General features: G+C 43.8%; 1 long non-coding RNA gene across 1 annotated transcript in view; it reads right to left on the reverse strand.

Moving 5' to 3' along the window:
* Positions 1 to 754: 754 nt before the first annotated feature.
* The window catches only part of LOC309644709, a 28,424-nt gene continuing 15,242 nt past the window's right edge, over positions 755 to 13,936 (reverse strand). Inside the window, exon 2 of the long non-coding RNA XR_014254569.1 lies at positions 755 to 9,915. This is a non-coding gene — a long non-coding RNA (uncharacterized lncRNA). The remainder of the gene's footprint in view (positions 9,916 to 13,936) is intronic.

Genomic DNA, 13,936 nt, shown 5'->3' on the forward strand with positions numbered 1-13,936 from the left:
AGCTGGTTCAGGCACCCTCTTCCACCTTCCAGGGAGACAGATTCCAGAAACCCTAACTCCAGGAAGCCGTAGTTCTGGCAAAATTGTCCCTGTGAGCGAGCTTAAGTGCAGTGAAGCACCTGGATTTATCTAGCCTCAAGGATGGACAATTCTTTCGTTGTCCAATATATCCCTTACCAGAATCTCCATCAAAGTCCTATCCTACTCTCCCAGCTACATATCTGGAAATATTAAGTATTAAACTATGGCTAATTTGATTAGTATTAAAATTTCTCCAAAACTCTAGTTTAAAGTCTAGCTTTTTTAAGAGGATTGTCCTAAGTCAAGTGAAGGGAATTCATCCCTTTATTCAGTAAATATTTATCCAATACCTACTACATGCTGGGTATTCTTCTAAGTGCTGGGATACATTAATGAAGAAAACAAAAATTGGGTGGAAAAATCAGTAGCTGAGTATATTAATAATTAACACTTACTTAAATTACCAAATATAGTTATAAGAAAAAAATTAAAGGGGCTAAGGGGATGAGGCATGCAGGTGCAATTTTAAATCAAGTGGTCAAGGGACTTCCCTGGTGGTCCAGTGGTTGAGACTTCCCCTTCCAGTGCAGGGGGTGTGGGTTCGATCTCTGGTCTGGGAGCTAAGATCCCACATGCCTCAGGGCCAAAAAAACCAAAACATAAAACAGAAGCAATATTGTGACAAATTCAGTAAAGATTTAAAAAATGGTCCACATCAAAAAAAAACTTTAAAAATAAATGAATAAATAAATCAAGTGGTCAAGGTAGACCTCACTGAAAAGATGATCTGTGAGCACAGACTTGACGGAGTGAACTACAGCAGCGGGCCCCAACCTTTCTGGCACCAGGGACCAGTTTCCGGGAAGACAATTTTTCGGAGGGGGAGGGGTGGGGGGATAGTTCAGGCGAGTGATGAATGCGAGTTATGGGGAGTGGCAGGTGAAGCTTCGCTAGCTCTCCCGCTACTCACCTCCTGCTGTGCGGCCTGGGTTCCTAACAGGCCGTGGACTGGTACCGGTCCACAGCCGGGCAGTTGGGGATCTCTGAACTACAGACTTCATGAAGGCTTCCAGGCAGAGGGAACAGCCAGTGCGAAGGCCTTAAGATGGGAGCCTACTTGGCATATTCCAGGAACGTCAAGGAGGCCAGGATGGCTGGAGGAGACTAGATAAGGTGGAGAGAAGTAGCAGATGAGGTAGAGTGATATAAGGAGCCGGATAATGTACAGCCTTGAGGGCCATTGTAAGGACTTTGGCTTTTACTCTGAGTGAAATGGGGAGTCATGGAAAGATTTTGAACAGATGAGTACCATGATCTGACATATTTTAATGGAATCACTCTAGCTGCCGTGGAAAACAGACAGAAAGTTAGCAGAGAACCTGTAGGAAGAACTTGCAATAATCCAAGCAAAAGATGAAAGTGGCTTGGGCAGTAACAGTGGATGTGGTGAAAAGTGGTCAGATGTGGGATGTATTTTGAAGGCCGAACCCATAGAATTTCCTGATAGGATAGATATGGAATAGGAGAGTAAAAAGTCAAGGGTGAGTTCAAGGTTTTTGTCCTGCAGGATGGAAGCTGCTACCAACTGAGAGGGAGAAGACCCTGAGTGGGAAGTTGCAGGGAAGAGGCGATCATGTAAAATTTGAGAATCTTAATAAAAATAAGAGAAACCCTAATCCTGGAATTTAGCACATTTGTGGAAAGCAAGACTCCCTTTTGGCAACCGGCAAAGACTGTGTAACACAAAAAAACCTGCCTCATATTCCGCTGGCTTTCATTATTTTCTGGCATACAAAGAAATCTCAGAAACAACTATAAGATACCATGATCCAGGTCATCCAGGAAAAGAATTCTGGATATCGGTCACTAAACCTCCCGTTCTCAACAATGAGAAAACATCTCTCTTTGCCATCCAAAAACTGGTCACACACAATAGTAAATTATATTTAGAGGGAGCATTGACAGCCCTGGCTTATTAATAATAACAGCAGTAGAAGAAAGGAGAGAATTATTGGAATAAGATGGCCCAGGTCTATTTCTTTCCTGCCTGTTCTCACAAACAGTTTGTTTTACTGCCTGTTTCTTCTGAGAAGAGGAAGAAAAGGGAACAGCAGCTGGCGATTTGTCCCAAAACTCACTTCCAGCCAATTGAGAATTCCCTGCTGCCAAATAGCAGGCGTGTTTCTGTTGAGGGTTTTGTTTTCTTTTCTTTTCTTTCTTTCCTTTTTTTTTTTTCTTTTTTCTTTTTTAGCGTTGAGCATGAAACCAGTGAACCCCTGTCTATGCTTTGGTTTCATTCCTTCAGATTCTGTGCCATCACATATAGCTCTCAGATGGGTTGTTTTCTCCCTTCCAAAGTTCCACCTATTTCTTCATTCCCGCTCTCACCTGCTTATTCTGCCGAGAGCCTGTCCTCGTTTCTCCCGACTCTATAATTCTATATTCAGCTCCGAGAAAGATAAATCAAATCACCACCAGCTGGGTGCGGATGAGCTGTGTTCTCTTTGGATCTCACCTCAGCCCCAGGCACAGTACAATTAATCACTTGTTTGGCTTGAGTTCAAATGTTTGAGTTCCCAACTTCCTCCCCATGTTACTTTCTTTCCCATTTCCCTCAGGTGTTCCAAACCTTGCATCCCTCCCCCGCTCAGAAGATGAACTCCCAGTTTCCTTACCCAATAAAACAGAGGCTATTGGAGCTTACATTATACTCCTGCAATATCCTTTCCTCCACTTCCAACCCATCTTGCAGCCTTCTCCGCTTCCCTCCTCTCCTTCATTTCACTCTGTGTGCCTGAATGTTGCCAGGCACCATTCTAGACTCGAGAGACACAACAGCCTGCAAAACAAAGACTCTGCCTCCATGAAGCTTGGATTCTAGTCAGGGAGTTAGACAATAAATGAATGAGATTATAATAAATGCTTTGTGGGGCGGGGGAAACAACTAGGTAAACCAAAGAGAGTAGTGCCTGTTTTGGATAGGGTGGTCAGAGCAATCCTCTGAGGGATGAAGTGAGGGAGGCAATGGGACTCTAGGCAGTGGGAAGAACAAGGGCAAAGAGCCTGAGGCAGGAGTGTGCCTGGCATCTTAAAGAAACAGCAGGGAATTCCCTGGCGGTCCTGTGGTTGGGACCCTGCGCTTTCACTGTGAGGGCCTGGGTTCAATCCCTGGTAGGGGAACTTAGATCCTGTGAGCCACAGGGTGCAGCCAAAAAAAAAGAAAAACCAGCAAACAGGACCAGTGTGCCTGGCGCTGAGTGAACAAGAAGAGTGGTCAGGGAGGTGGAAGAAGATCGATTGCGTGGGACCATGTGTTCTACCAATTATGCTCCCTCTTGAAATCTCAGATACTCCATTTTTCAGGTTTCTTCGCCTACAAGTTTATTTGGTTCTCTCCTACACTCCCTTCAAATTAGCAGTAACCAAAAGACAGAGATGGGGCAGAATTTTGAGTCTCAAGCCTCCTTGCCTCCATCCACACTTTTCTCTTTGCCTTGAATATCTTCCCCCACACCCTACTTCTGCTCATCTTTTAGGTGCCTTCCTAAATGTCATTCTTGGAAGTCATGTTTGATGTTTCTCAAACAGAATTAATCAATATCTCATCTATATTCCATAGCCATTTATATATATATAAGTAATTTATTTATTATGGTACTTACCTTATGATATAGAAAAGAACACATTTGTCTCCCCAACTAGACTCAGTGGCAAAAGCTATTTGTTTATTCATTTATTTGTGTATCTTCAGCCCTGGGCGTGGTAGGTACTCAATAAATGTAGAATTGATGGTACTTAATCAGTGTTTACCATGCTCTCTTTTCTCTTTGCTGGGTATAGTGAGGTTTTGTTCCTGATTCCTGCAATAGCCTCAGGCAGATCTTCCTGCCCTGTTTGCTCCAATCCATTCTCCACCCTAGGAGTTGGCAAACAACAGGCCAAATCTGCCCTCCACCAGTTTTTGTATTGCCTGTGAGCAAATATGGTTTTTACATTTTTTAATGCTGGAGGGAGAGGAGAGGAATCAAAGAATATGTTGTGACACAAGAAAATTATATGAAATTCAAATTTCTGTGTCCTTAAGGAAAGTTTTATTGGAATACAGCCACACATATTTGTTTACATGTTGTCTGTGGCTGCTTTTACACTACGACAGGGGAGTTGAGTAGTTGTGGCAGAGACTGTATGTCCGGCAAAGCCTGAAATATTTACTACCTGTCCCTTTAAAGAGGAAGTTTGCCACTCCTGCTCTAAGAGCAACAAGAATGATCTTTTTAGCAAAAGTGTAATCATGTCACTCCCATGCTTGAAGGTCTTTAATCAAAGTGGATGGGCATATGGATGGGGTAGAACTGAGGTCTGAAGGACATAGGGGCCAGGTGATAAATGTACATAGAAGTTAATCATACTTTTCTGTCTTCTTGTGTTTACTCTAAATTCTGGATAATAAAAAAAATTTTTTTAAAGAAAAAAGAAAACCCTTCCATTGCTTTCTATTGCTGTTAGGGTAAAGAATACTCCATATATGGCCTCCAAGCCTTTGCTTGGTCTTGCTCATACCTACTCTCCGAGACAGTTAGGGTGGGAAGGAGGAACAGTAATTACCTCCCCAAATTCATGAAAAAATGATTTGAAATTGGTAACTTTGCAGAATAAACTCAGTGCTTTGAAGACATCTGTCTGGCTACTGACTGTATGTTGATTTGGTTTAAATAATTCCCTGCTTATTGCAAGTCATGGAACCAGGGGCTCCTGGTTCCTCAGCTTCTGTTGTCAATTCTCTCTCCATACTTCACCTTCCCCTCCCTCATCCAGCCTGCCTTCCAGCCCCATCCCTCCTCTGAAATAGCTCTTGATGAAATCACTGGTGACCTCTATTTCATTGATGCAATAAACATTTTCGGTCTTCATCTTTCTTGACCTTTCACCAGCACTTAGCTGTGACTCATTCTCTCCCTCTCAAAACACCCATTTCCCTTGACTTTTAGGACAATGCTCTCATGGTTTTCCTCCTACCTCTTTCACTGCTTCTTCTCTGTGTCTTTTGAAGGCTCATTCCTCCTCACCAGCCTTTACATGTTGAAGGTCCTCAAGGCTCAATCCTAACGATTTCCTTTTTTCACTGACTACCTTCCTCCTAGACAGTCTTATCCCCAGTCTTAAACCTCATCTACACATGGTATGAATTTTTATATTTCCAAACCAGACTGCTTCTCTGGGCTCTAGAACTAAGCTGTCCAGTGAGAAAGTCACGTACCATATATAGCTATTGAGCATTTGAAATGTGGCTAGTGCAACTGAGAAACTAAAGTTTTAATTTTAATTCATTTAAATATAAGTGGACGGTAGTGGTAGACAGTGTAGATACGGAATACTTACATCATCACAGAAAGTTCTACAGAAGGGTGCTGCATATTCATATCCAGTCATATCCAGCTGCCTGTTAGTCATTTCCTCTTGGCTGTCTCAAAGTATGGCAAACTCAACTTGTCTAAAACCAAACATGTAATCTTTCTCCCCAGTATGTTCTGTCTCTGTGAATGGCACAAGTGTTCATCCATTTTCTCAAGCCAAGAACCCAGGAATCATGCTTGACTTTATTTCTTCCTCATCTCCAACATCTATTCAATCATCAAGCTCTGTTCATTCTGTTTCTTAAACATGTCTTCAAAATCCCCATTTTCCATCACTGCCGCCACTCTGCTGAAGCCACTATCGTCGCTCACTCGTCTGATTATAGACAACCCTACTGAAAGTCTCTCCTTAACATCGCCTCCAAGCCCTGAATGTCTGTCCCTGCCCATTCTCTACCTTTACCAGGTATAGTTCCCTCCCTCCCTGAAACTAGCCACACCATCCTTTTTCAGTCCCTTTCGCCCTCCGTGCTTCTTCCAGGACATACTGCAGCATGGCTCCGAGGACCTCACCTTTATGCCATGTGCCACCACTGAATATTTAGACGATTTGTGTTGCTAGTGTTATTCAATTCATGCCCATCTCTCCCACAAGACTTTAAACTGTAGGGTATCGACTTCAGCTTATCCTTGTTTACCACTGATTTTTCAGTACCTAAAATGGGGCCCGGTACATAGTAGTAGAATGAATAACTGAATGAACAAAAGAGTGAATAATGAATGAGTTGTTCATTTGCCTGTAAAGCATGTGATTAGAGCCAGTGCATTAGTCAGCTCAGGCTGCCATAACGAAATATCATAGACTAGGTGGCTTAAACTACAGGAATTTATGTTTTTCACAGTTCTGGAGGCTGGGAAGTCCAAGACCAAGGTACCAGCCAGTTTGGTTCCCCGGCGAGGGCTCTCTTCCTGGCTTACAGGCTACTGTCTTAGCATGTATCCCCACACGGCAGAGAGAGAAAGAGGAAGAAAGCTCTCTGGTGTCTCTTCCTATAAGGGCGAGAATCCCATCACGAGGGCCTTCAAGACCTCGTCTAAACTTTATTATCTTTCAAAAGCCCCACCCTCAAATACCATCACACTGGGGGGGGGTAGTGCTTCAACATAAATTTGGGGGGGGGGGACACAATTCAGTCCACAACAGCCAGCATTTTGCACATTTTCCCAATCCTATGGCCATACGTTATACTCATCACCCCAAAAAGCCATCTCATAAATGCCTATAAGAGGTTCTGATTGAATGAGGGTGAAAGGATTTATGGAACTAAAACCCGTTGCTGGAAAACAGACCTAATGTGCTTGCCCTTCTGCTGATTGGTCTATGATGTCATCATCCGTAAAGGACTATATTGATAATTACTACACAACATTTGAAAAGAAAGACAGTCTACCTGATGTTACTTCAGAAAGTTAAACTGAGGCTTCACTGTTAGCAAGCAAGAGAAGTCTAGCCTGAAATACTGAAAATGGACACTTTCAAGTGCCGAGGTGTCACAAAGGCCGTTGGCCATCAACAGAGCCTGCTGTGGCTTTGTTCTCCCTAGTGCAAAGGGGTTTTTATTTCACTGTGAGGAATATACATGTATTTCCTCCTGGTCTCTGTTAAAATACACCATGTTAGATCAGAATGAACTGAGTTCTAGTTAGTTCAAAACCATTTTAAACCATTTTTAAACCGGGGCTTTATTCAAATATTTTTCAAGAGTGCCTGTGAAGGGGCTTCCCTGGTGGCGCGGTGGTTAGGAATCCTCCTGCCAGTGCAGGGGACACGGGTTCGATCCCTGGTCCAGGAGGATCCCACATGCCACAGAGCAACTAGGCCGTGTGCCACGGCTGCTGAGCCTGCGCTCTAGAGCCTGCGAGCCACAACTACTGAGCCCGCGTGCCGCAACTACTGAAGCCCGCGTACCTAGGGCCCATGCTCCGCAGCAAGAGAAGCCACCACAATGAGAAGCCCGCGCACCACAACGAAGAGTAGCCCCCGCTCCCCACAACTAGAGGAACCCAACGCAGCCAAAAAAAAGAAAAAAATGAGAGTGCCTGTGAAAAACACTGTGGTTTCACATACATGGCCAAAGTTCCTTTGGGGAAAGGACCAATTCTTAAAGTTCTTGATATTCCTTTTAGGCGAGCACACAATGTTTCATCATCATCATCAATTAAGTATTACATAAATGCAATCATGTTGCTACTATATATCCCCCCCCCACCCCCGCCCACCCACCCCGCCCATGCCCATAGCTAAAGATAAGCAATTAGAAAAGGAGAAACAAATCAGATTTTCGAAACTGTCATTTAAAACCCATTTATGTGGAGTCCGCAACTCACTTCCAGTAACAATTATGTGTGACACTCAAGTTAGTTATTAACTGACAGTTGAGAACACTCATTTCTAACATTTCTAAAAGTCTTAGCTGAACTCAGTTTTTACTGCTCTAGTTAAGGCCCAGAGGAAGCTTAAGAAAGGTCCACAGAGAAGGTAAACTTAGAAGACTGTAAAACTGAAAAAGGAGAGTATAATCTTGTTGGAGAGAATTTTCACTTCAAATTAATGAGTCCCCAAGCTGTAACCACTGAAGTTTGTTTGTTTGTTTTTTCTTAAAGTAATTTGCTCTCTGAAAGTGTTTGTAATTGATTTGGGAGAAAAGTATAAATCTCATCTCAACTATACTTCACATTTACTGCATCTAATAGAATAAATATGCAATTGAAAAAAGCCAATCGATGAAGGCGTGCTTATGGGACTGACTATAGCAAGTTCTTCTAGTCTGTTTAAATATGCTTTTATTTACCCTTAAATTTCAATTTACACACAGCTTTTCTGTTTAATTCAATAAATACTACTGAATGTCTACTATGAACCAAGAACATTCTGGGGCATATCTATGTGAAATGAGGTACACATATAGAATTGAAGGCACTCTTTTTATTTATTTATTTATTTATTTTTGGCTGTGTTGGGTTTTCGTTGCTGTGCACGGGCTTCCTCTAGTTGTGGCGAGCGGGGGCTACTCTTCATGGCGGTGCGTGGGCTTCTCATTGTGGTGGCTTCTCTTGTTGCGGAGAACGGGCTCTAGGCGCGTGGGCTTCAGTAGTTGCAGTGGGCAGGCTCAGTAGTTGTGGCTCGCGGGCCCTAGAGCGCAGGCTCAGTAGCTGTGGCGCACGGGCTTAGTTGCTCCGCGGCATGTGGGATCTTCCCGGACCAGGGATCGAACCTGTGTCCCCTGCATTGGCAGTTGGATTCTTCACCACTGCGCCACCAGGGAAGTCTGAAGGCACTATTTTTAGATTTCCGCTATGTGTAGGGAATCTGTTGATTGCTACAGTAATTGTGAGGTTGGTGCTTCTGTTATTCTGTCTTACAAATGAGGGGCCTGAGGCACAGGGAGGTTAAGTGACTTGTCTGAAGCCTGTGGGTTCAGGCAGTGGGTGAGTGGCAGAAGCTAGGATTTGAGCCCAGGTAGTTTTTTTTGGCCAGGCCCCACAGCTTGCAGGATTTCAGTTCCCCAACCAGGGATTGAACCCAGGGCCACAGCAGTGAAAGCCCGGAGTCCTAACCACTAGGCCACCAGGGAACTCCCCATATGCCACTTTCCTTTATGCTCTCCTTTCCTTCAACACTTCTACACCAAATGCCTGGAGGCACGGGACCAGCCAGTGAGGATATAAAGATAAGTAAGGTTCAGAGCACATGCAGCCTAGTAGAGGAAAACGTCCTTATGAGTGCATGCGTGAAATCACAAGTACAGGTGCTCTGGTTGACGTCCGCATGGGGAACTGTTACCTAATCCCCTGACCCTCCCCAGGTTGGGACAATCTGGAAAGCCCTCATAGGGAGGAGGGCTCAGGAGCAGAGTCTAAAAGATGAGTTTACCAAAAAAAACAAAAACAAAAACAAAAACAAAAAATAAAACAGGTGAGCTTACCTGAAGTGGGTGTATTTTCTTTTTTAAAAAAATATTTATTTAATTAATTTATTTATTTATTTTTTGGCTGCATCGGGTCTTAGTTGTGACATGCAGGATCTTTGGTTGCCACGTGTGGGCTGCTCTCTAGTTATGGCACGCAGGCTCAGCAGTTGTGGCATGAGGGCCTAGTTGACCCGTGGCATGTGGGATCTTAGTTCCCCGAGCAGGGATCCAACCCGTGTCCCCTGCATTGGAAGGTGGATTCTTAACCACTGGACCACCAGGGAAGTCCCAAGTGGGTGTATTTTCTATTTCATTTATTTGAAGCCCTGGTTAACTGGAAGGAAATTTAATTTCATTTAAACTAAGTTTTGGGACTTCCCTGGTGGTCCAGTGGTTAAGACTCTGCACTCCTGCACTTCCCTGGTGGCACAGTGGTTAAGAATCCTCCTGCCAATGCAGGGGACACGGGTTCGATCCCTGGTCCGAGAAGATCCCACATGCTGCAGAGCAACTAAGCCCATGCGCCACAAGTACTGAGCCTGCACTCTAGAGCCCGTGTGCCACAACTACTGAGTCCACGTGCCACAACTACTGAAACCTGCACACCTAGAGCCCGTGCTCCACAACAAGAGAAGCCACCACAATGAGAAGCCCACACACTGCAACGAAGAGTAGCCCCTGCTTGACGTAACTAAAGAAAGCCTGCGTGCAGCAACGAAGATCCAAGGCAACCAAAAATTAATTAATTAATTAATTAATTAATTAAAGACTGCACTCCTAATGCAGAGGACACAGGTTCGACCCCTGCTCAGGGAAATGAGATCCCGCATGCTGCGCACCGTGGCCAATAAATAAATAAAGTTTTATTGAGTGTCTACTATGTGCATAGCAATATGAAATATACAAATAAGACTTGATCTGTGCCCTTGACAAGCTTAGAAACTGGGGAAGGAGGAAATGTAGGCAGAAATAATAATAACTAGGCCCACCATTTATAGCACCATGCCCACACCATGCTAAGCCCTTTACAAACCTTTTCTTGTATGATCTGCACTAACTGTATAAGGAGGTACTGTAATCTCCATTTTACAGATGGAGAAACTAAGGCTTAGAGATGCTAACTCATTAATTCATTCAATAAGTATTTACTAAGGGTGTATTATGTATGTGCAGGTACAAGTCTAAGCTCTAGGGATATAGCAGTGAAGAAGATGGATAAGGTCCTGCTCTGCTGTCTAGAAGTTTTTGTTCTAATAGAGGATGCAGATGATAAACAAGTAAATAGGACAAAGTGCTGTGAAGAAGTTAAAATAAGATGATGTAACAGTGACTGGAGTGGGGTAGGTACTTTAGAAATGGTGGTCAGGAAAGTTCTGTCTGAAGAGATGATATTTGAACTGAGATCTGGATGACAAGAAGAAACTATCCTCAGAAGATCTGGATGAAGAGGGTCCCAGGCAGAGGAAAGAGCACATGCAAAAACCCTGAGGGAGACGTGAGCCTGGCATGTTCAATGAGCAAAAGGAAAGCCAGAGTGACTAGAGCAGGGGGTCTTACCCCAAGTCAGACAGCCAATAAATAACACAGACGACAGTCAAATCTAGCTCTGCCTACAGCCAAAGCCCGCACTCTACAACTAAACTAATCACCTAAAGGGACAAATCGAATGTTCTACATATTGTCATCACTGACTGTGTTTTTAAGTTAACTTGAAAAAAATCCAAAGAAAATCCAAAATCCAAAGAAAAAGGAACATATCGAATCAAGTCAGAATAGAAGCCTTGCAAACAGAAAGGCTTCCCTAAGAGAGGAGCTAAGAAGACAAACAAAGCATTGTATTGCACAAGCTGTATCAAACCCAGTTTCATCTAACCCTGAGCTTAACTTCAGCCCATTATGCATCTGCAGTTCTTATCTTGGACTGAAATCCCCTGGGGGTGATGGGAGGCAGCTCTAATACTTCAGATTAGGAGCTCAGATAAGCTTAATGTCCAAAATTCTTCCTGCTTCTCACGGGTGCCAGCAGAGAACTACTCAGTCTGGAGGGCCCCTACTTCTGGAGGCTCCAACAGAAGAACTCTTGGCAGGCAGGAGCCATCATGGCGAGAGGTTCTGCAGGAGACCATGCTGGGTTGGCTGGTCAGGTGTGATTAAACCGGTGAGCATATGGGAGGGGGTGGTAGGTTCAGACAGGAGTTGTTATTGAGATAGTCATCATAAGGTAAGTGGCAGAGGGCCAAATCGTGGGCAGGGCAGGCTCAAGTTGCCAGGCAAACTGTCATAGACAAAGAGGGCAGAAAACCTTATCGAAATGAAACACCACATGTGAATCCAAGAGCAACGAGTTTTGCTAATACCTTGCTGGGTCAAATGAGCCCATTTTAAGGCAAGTTAGCCTGGATTTAACTGCACAGCCCTGTCCCAAAAAAATCTCAGTCTTAAAGGGCTGGGCCTCTCCTCTGTATCCAGGTACACAGAATGTCCTACTCCAGCAATCCCTTCACCTGTTGATAAATATTTGGGCTGTTTCCTGATCTGGCTATTATGAATAAACCTGCTGTGAACATTCATAAGTCTTTTTCTGATCATGTATTTTCATTTACCTTTGGCAAATAAATATCTAGCAATAGAACTGCTGGGTCATTTGGTTACTGTGTGTTTACCTTTATAAAAAATTGCCAAACTCTTTTCCAAAGTGGTTAGACCATTTTACACGCCTGCCAGCACCGTATGAGAGTTCCAGTTGATCCACGTATTTGAGAACACTTGGTCCGATGACTTATGGTAGGCATCTTCTCATGCTATTGGCCATTTGTATATTTTCTTTTGTGAAGTATCTGTCCAAGTCTTTAGCCCATCTTTAACTAGGTTGTTCGTCTTATGATTATTGAGTTGTAAGAATTTCTTGTATATTCTGGGGAAATGTCCTTTGACAGACATGTGCATTGAGACTATTTTCTCCCATTATGTGGCTTGTCATTTCATTTTCTTAATGGTGTCTTTCAAAGAGGAGAAATTCTAATTTTGATGAAGTTCAGTTTATCATGTTTTTTTTTATGTTTTGTGCTTTCTGTGTCCTAAGGCATCTTGCTTAACACAAGGTTTCAAAGATTTTTCTCCCATGTTTTCTTCTAGAAAATTTATAATTTTATCTTTTACACTTAGGTCCATGACCTATTTTGAGTTACTTTTTTTTTTTTTTTTAAAGTTTTCAAGGTTTATCCATATTGTAACATGTATTTTCTTTTTTTTTTTTTAATTTCATTTATTTATTCATTTATGGCAGCGTTGGGTCCTCGTCTCCGTGCGAGGGCCCTCCCCAGCTGCGGCGAGCGGGGGCCACTCTTCATCGCGGTGCGCGGGCCTCTGACTATCCGTCCTCTCTTGTCGCGCAGCACAGGCTCCAGACGCGCAGGCTCAGCAACTGCGGCTCACGGGCCCAGTCGCTCCGCGGCATGTGGGATCTTCCCAGACCAGGGCTCGAACCCGTGTCCCCCGCATTGGCAGGCAGAGTCTCAACCACTGCGCCACCAGGGAAGCCCCAGTAAGTTTCATTTTTTAAAAAAAGAAAGGGGGGTATGGGACAATAATAAATAGAAGTGCTTTCCACAAGTTAAAGGAAAACCTCGACCAAGCATGTTAGTTCTCGGGTACCAAGAACTGCAGGGCAGCAACAGATTGATTTGTCAAGAAATCAAAGAGCCGCTGAGTCTCTGTTAATAAATGTTTCTCAGCCACGAGCAGGGGAAAATTAGTCTCTTTAACTAGAGACAACCTGGGTTCACCTGTCTAACTCTGCCCCTGAAGTAAAGCCTACTTGGTGTTTAAGAACTTCGGTCCTTGTAGAAAATATAGCAGAGTAGCTAGAATCACGGACTCAGTGTCACACAGGACCATACTGGAAGCCACCTCTGCCACTAAATAGCTGTGTGGCATTGGACGAGTTATTTAAATCTCTGGAAACCTCTGTTTCCTCAGCTGTAAAATGAGGAAACTATTATTTCGCTCTCTCAAGCTATTGTGAATATCAAAGGAGGTAGTATACGTAAAAGATTTAGCCCAGAACCTGGTCCTGGTAAGCATTCAATAAGGGGGCTACATGTACTTTTACATAGTATCAAAGTCAGACCTTCCCCACCCTAGACCACTGGCTGTTGGTGTTCATTATACAGAGCAAACCCTCTGGGAAAATCTGAATGTCTCTGTCTGGGAGCCCTGTCGCTCCCGGCTCCCACGCCCGGTTGGTTCTGTGACCTTCTTCCTCAGGTCCTTCATGCCCCAAGCAAAGCGGCTCTCTAGTCTTACCTCAGTGTCTGATCCCAGCCGTTCCTTCACAGGTTTATGCTCCCTCAAAGCCCTACTTGACTCTTGCTAAGCCTCGGTTTTGTCTTTAAATGAGGATAATCGTGCCTGCTTTTCCCACCTCATGGGATTGCTGTGGGGATCAGATATTACTCTATAGGTGAAGTGAAACCTCACCGAGAAATATAAGACTTAGGTCAAAATGTCTGACTCAACTCTAGAACCAGCAGCTGGCGAGAAGTGAGAAAAAAAGGAAAAGGTGCTTTTCAGGAAAGAGCAAGTGACCTA

Source organism: Balaenoptera physalus, assembly GCF_965194825.1.
Source record: "Balaenoptera physalus genome assembly, chromosome: 1".
In the NCBI taxonomy this organism is placed as follows: domain Eukaryota; kingdom Metazoa; phylum Chordata; class Mammalia; order Artiodactyla; family Balaenopteridae; genus Balaenoptera; species Balaenoptera physalus.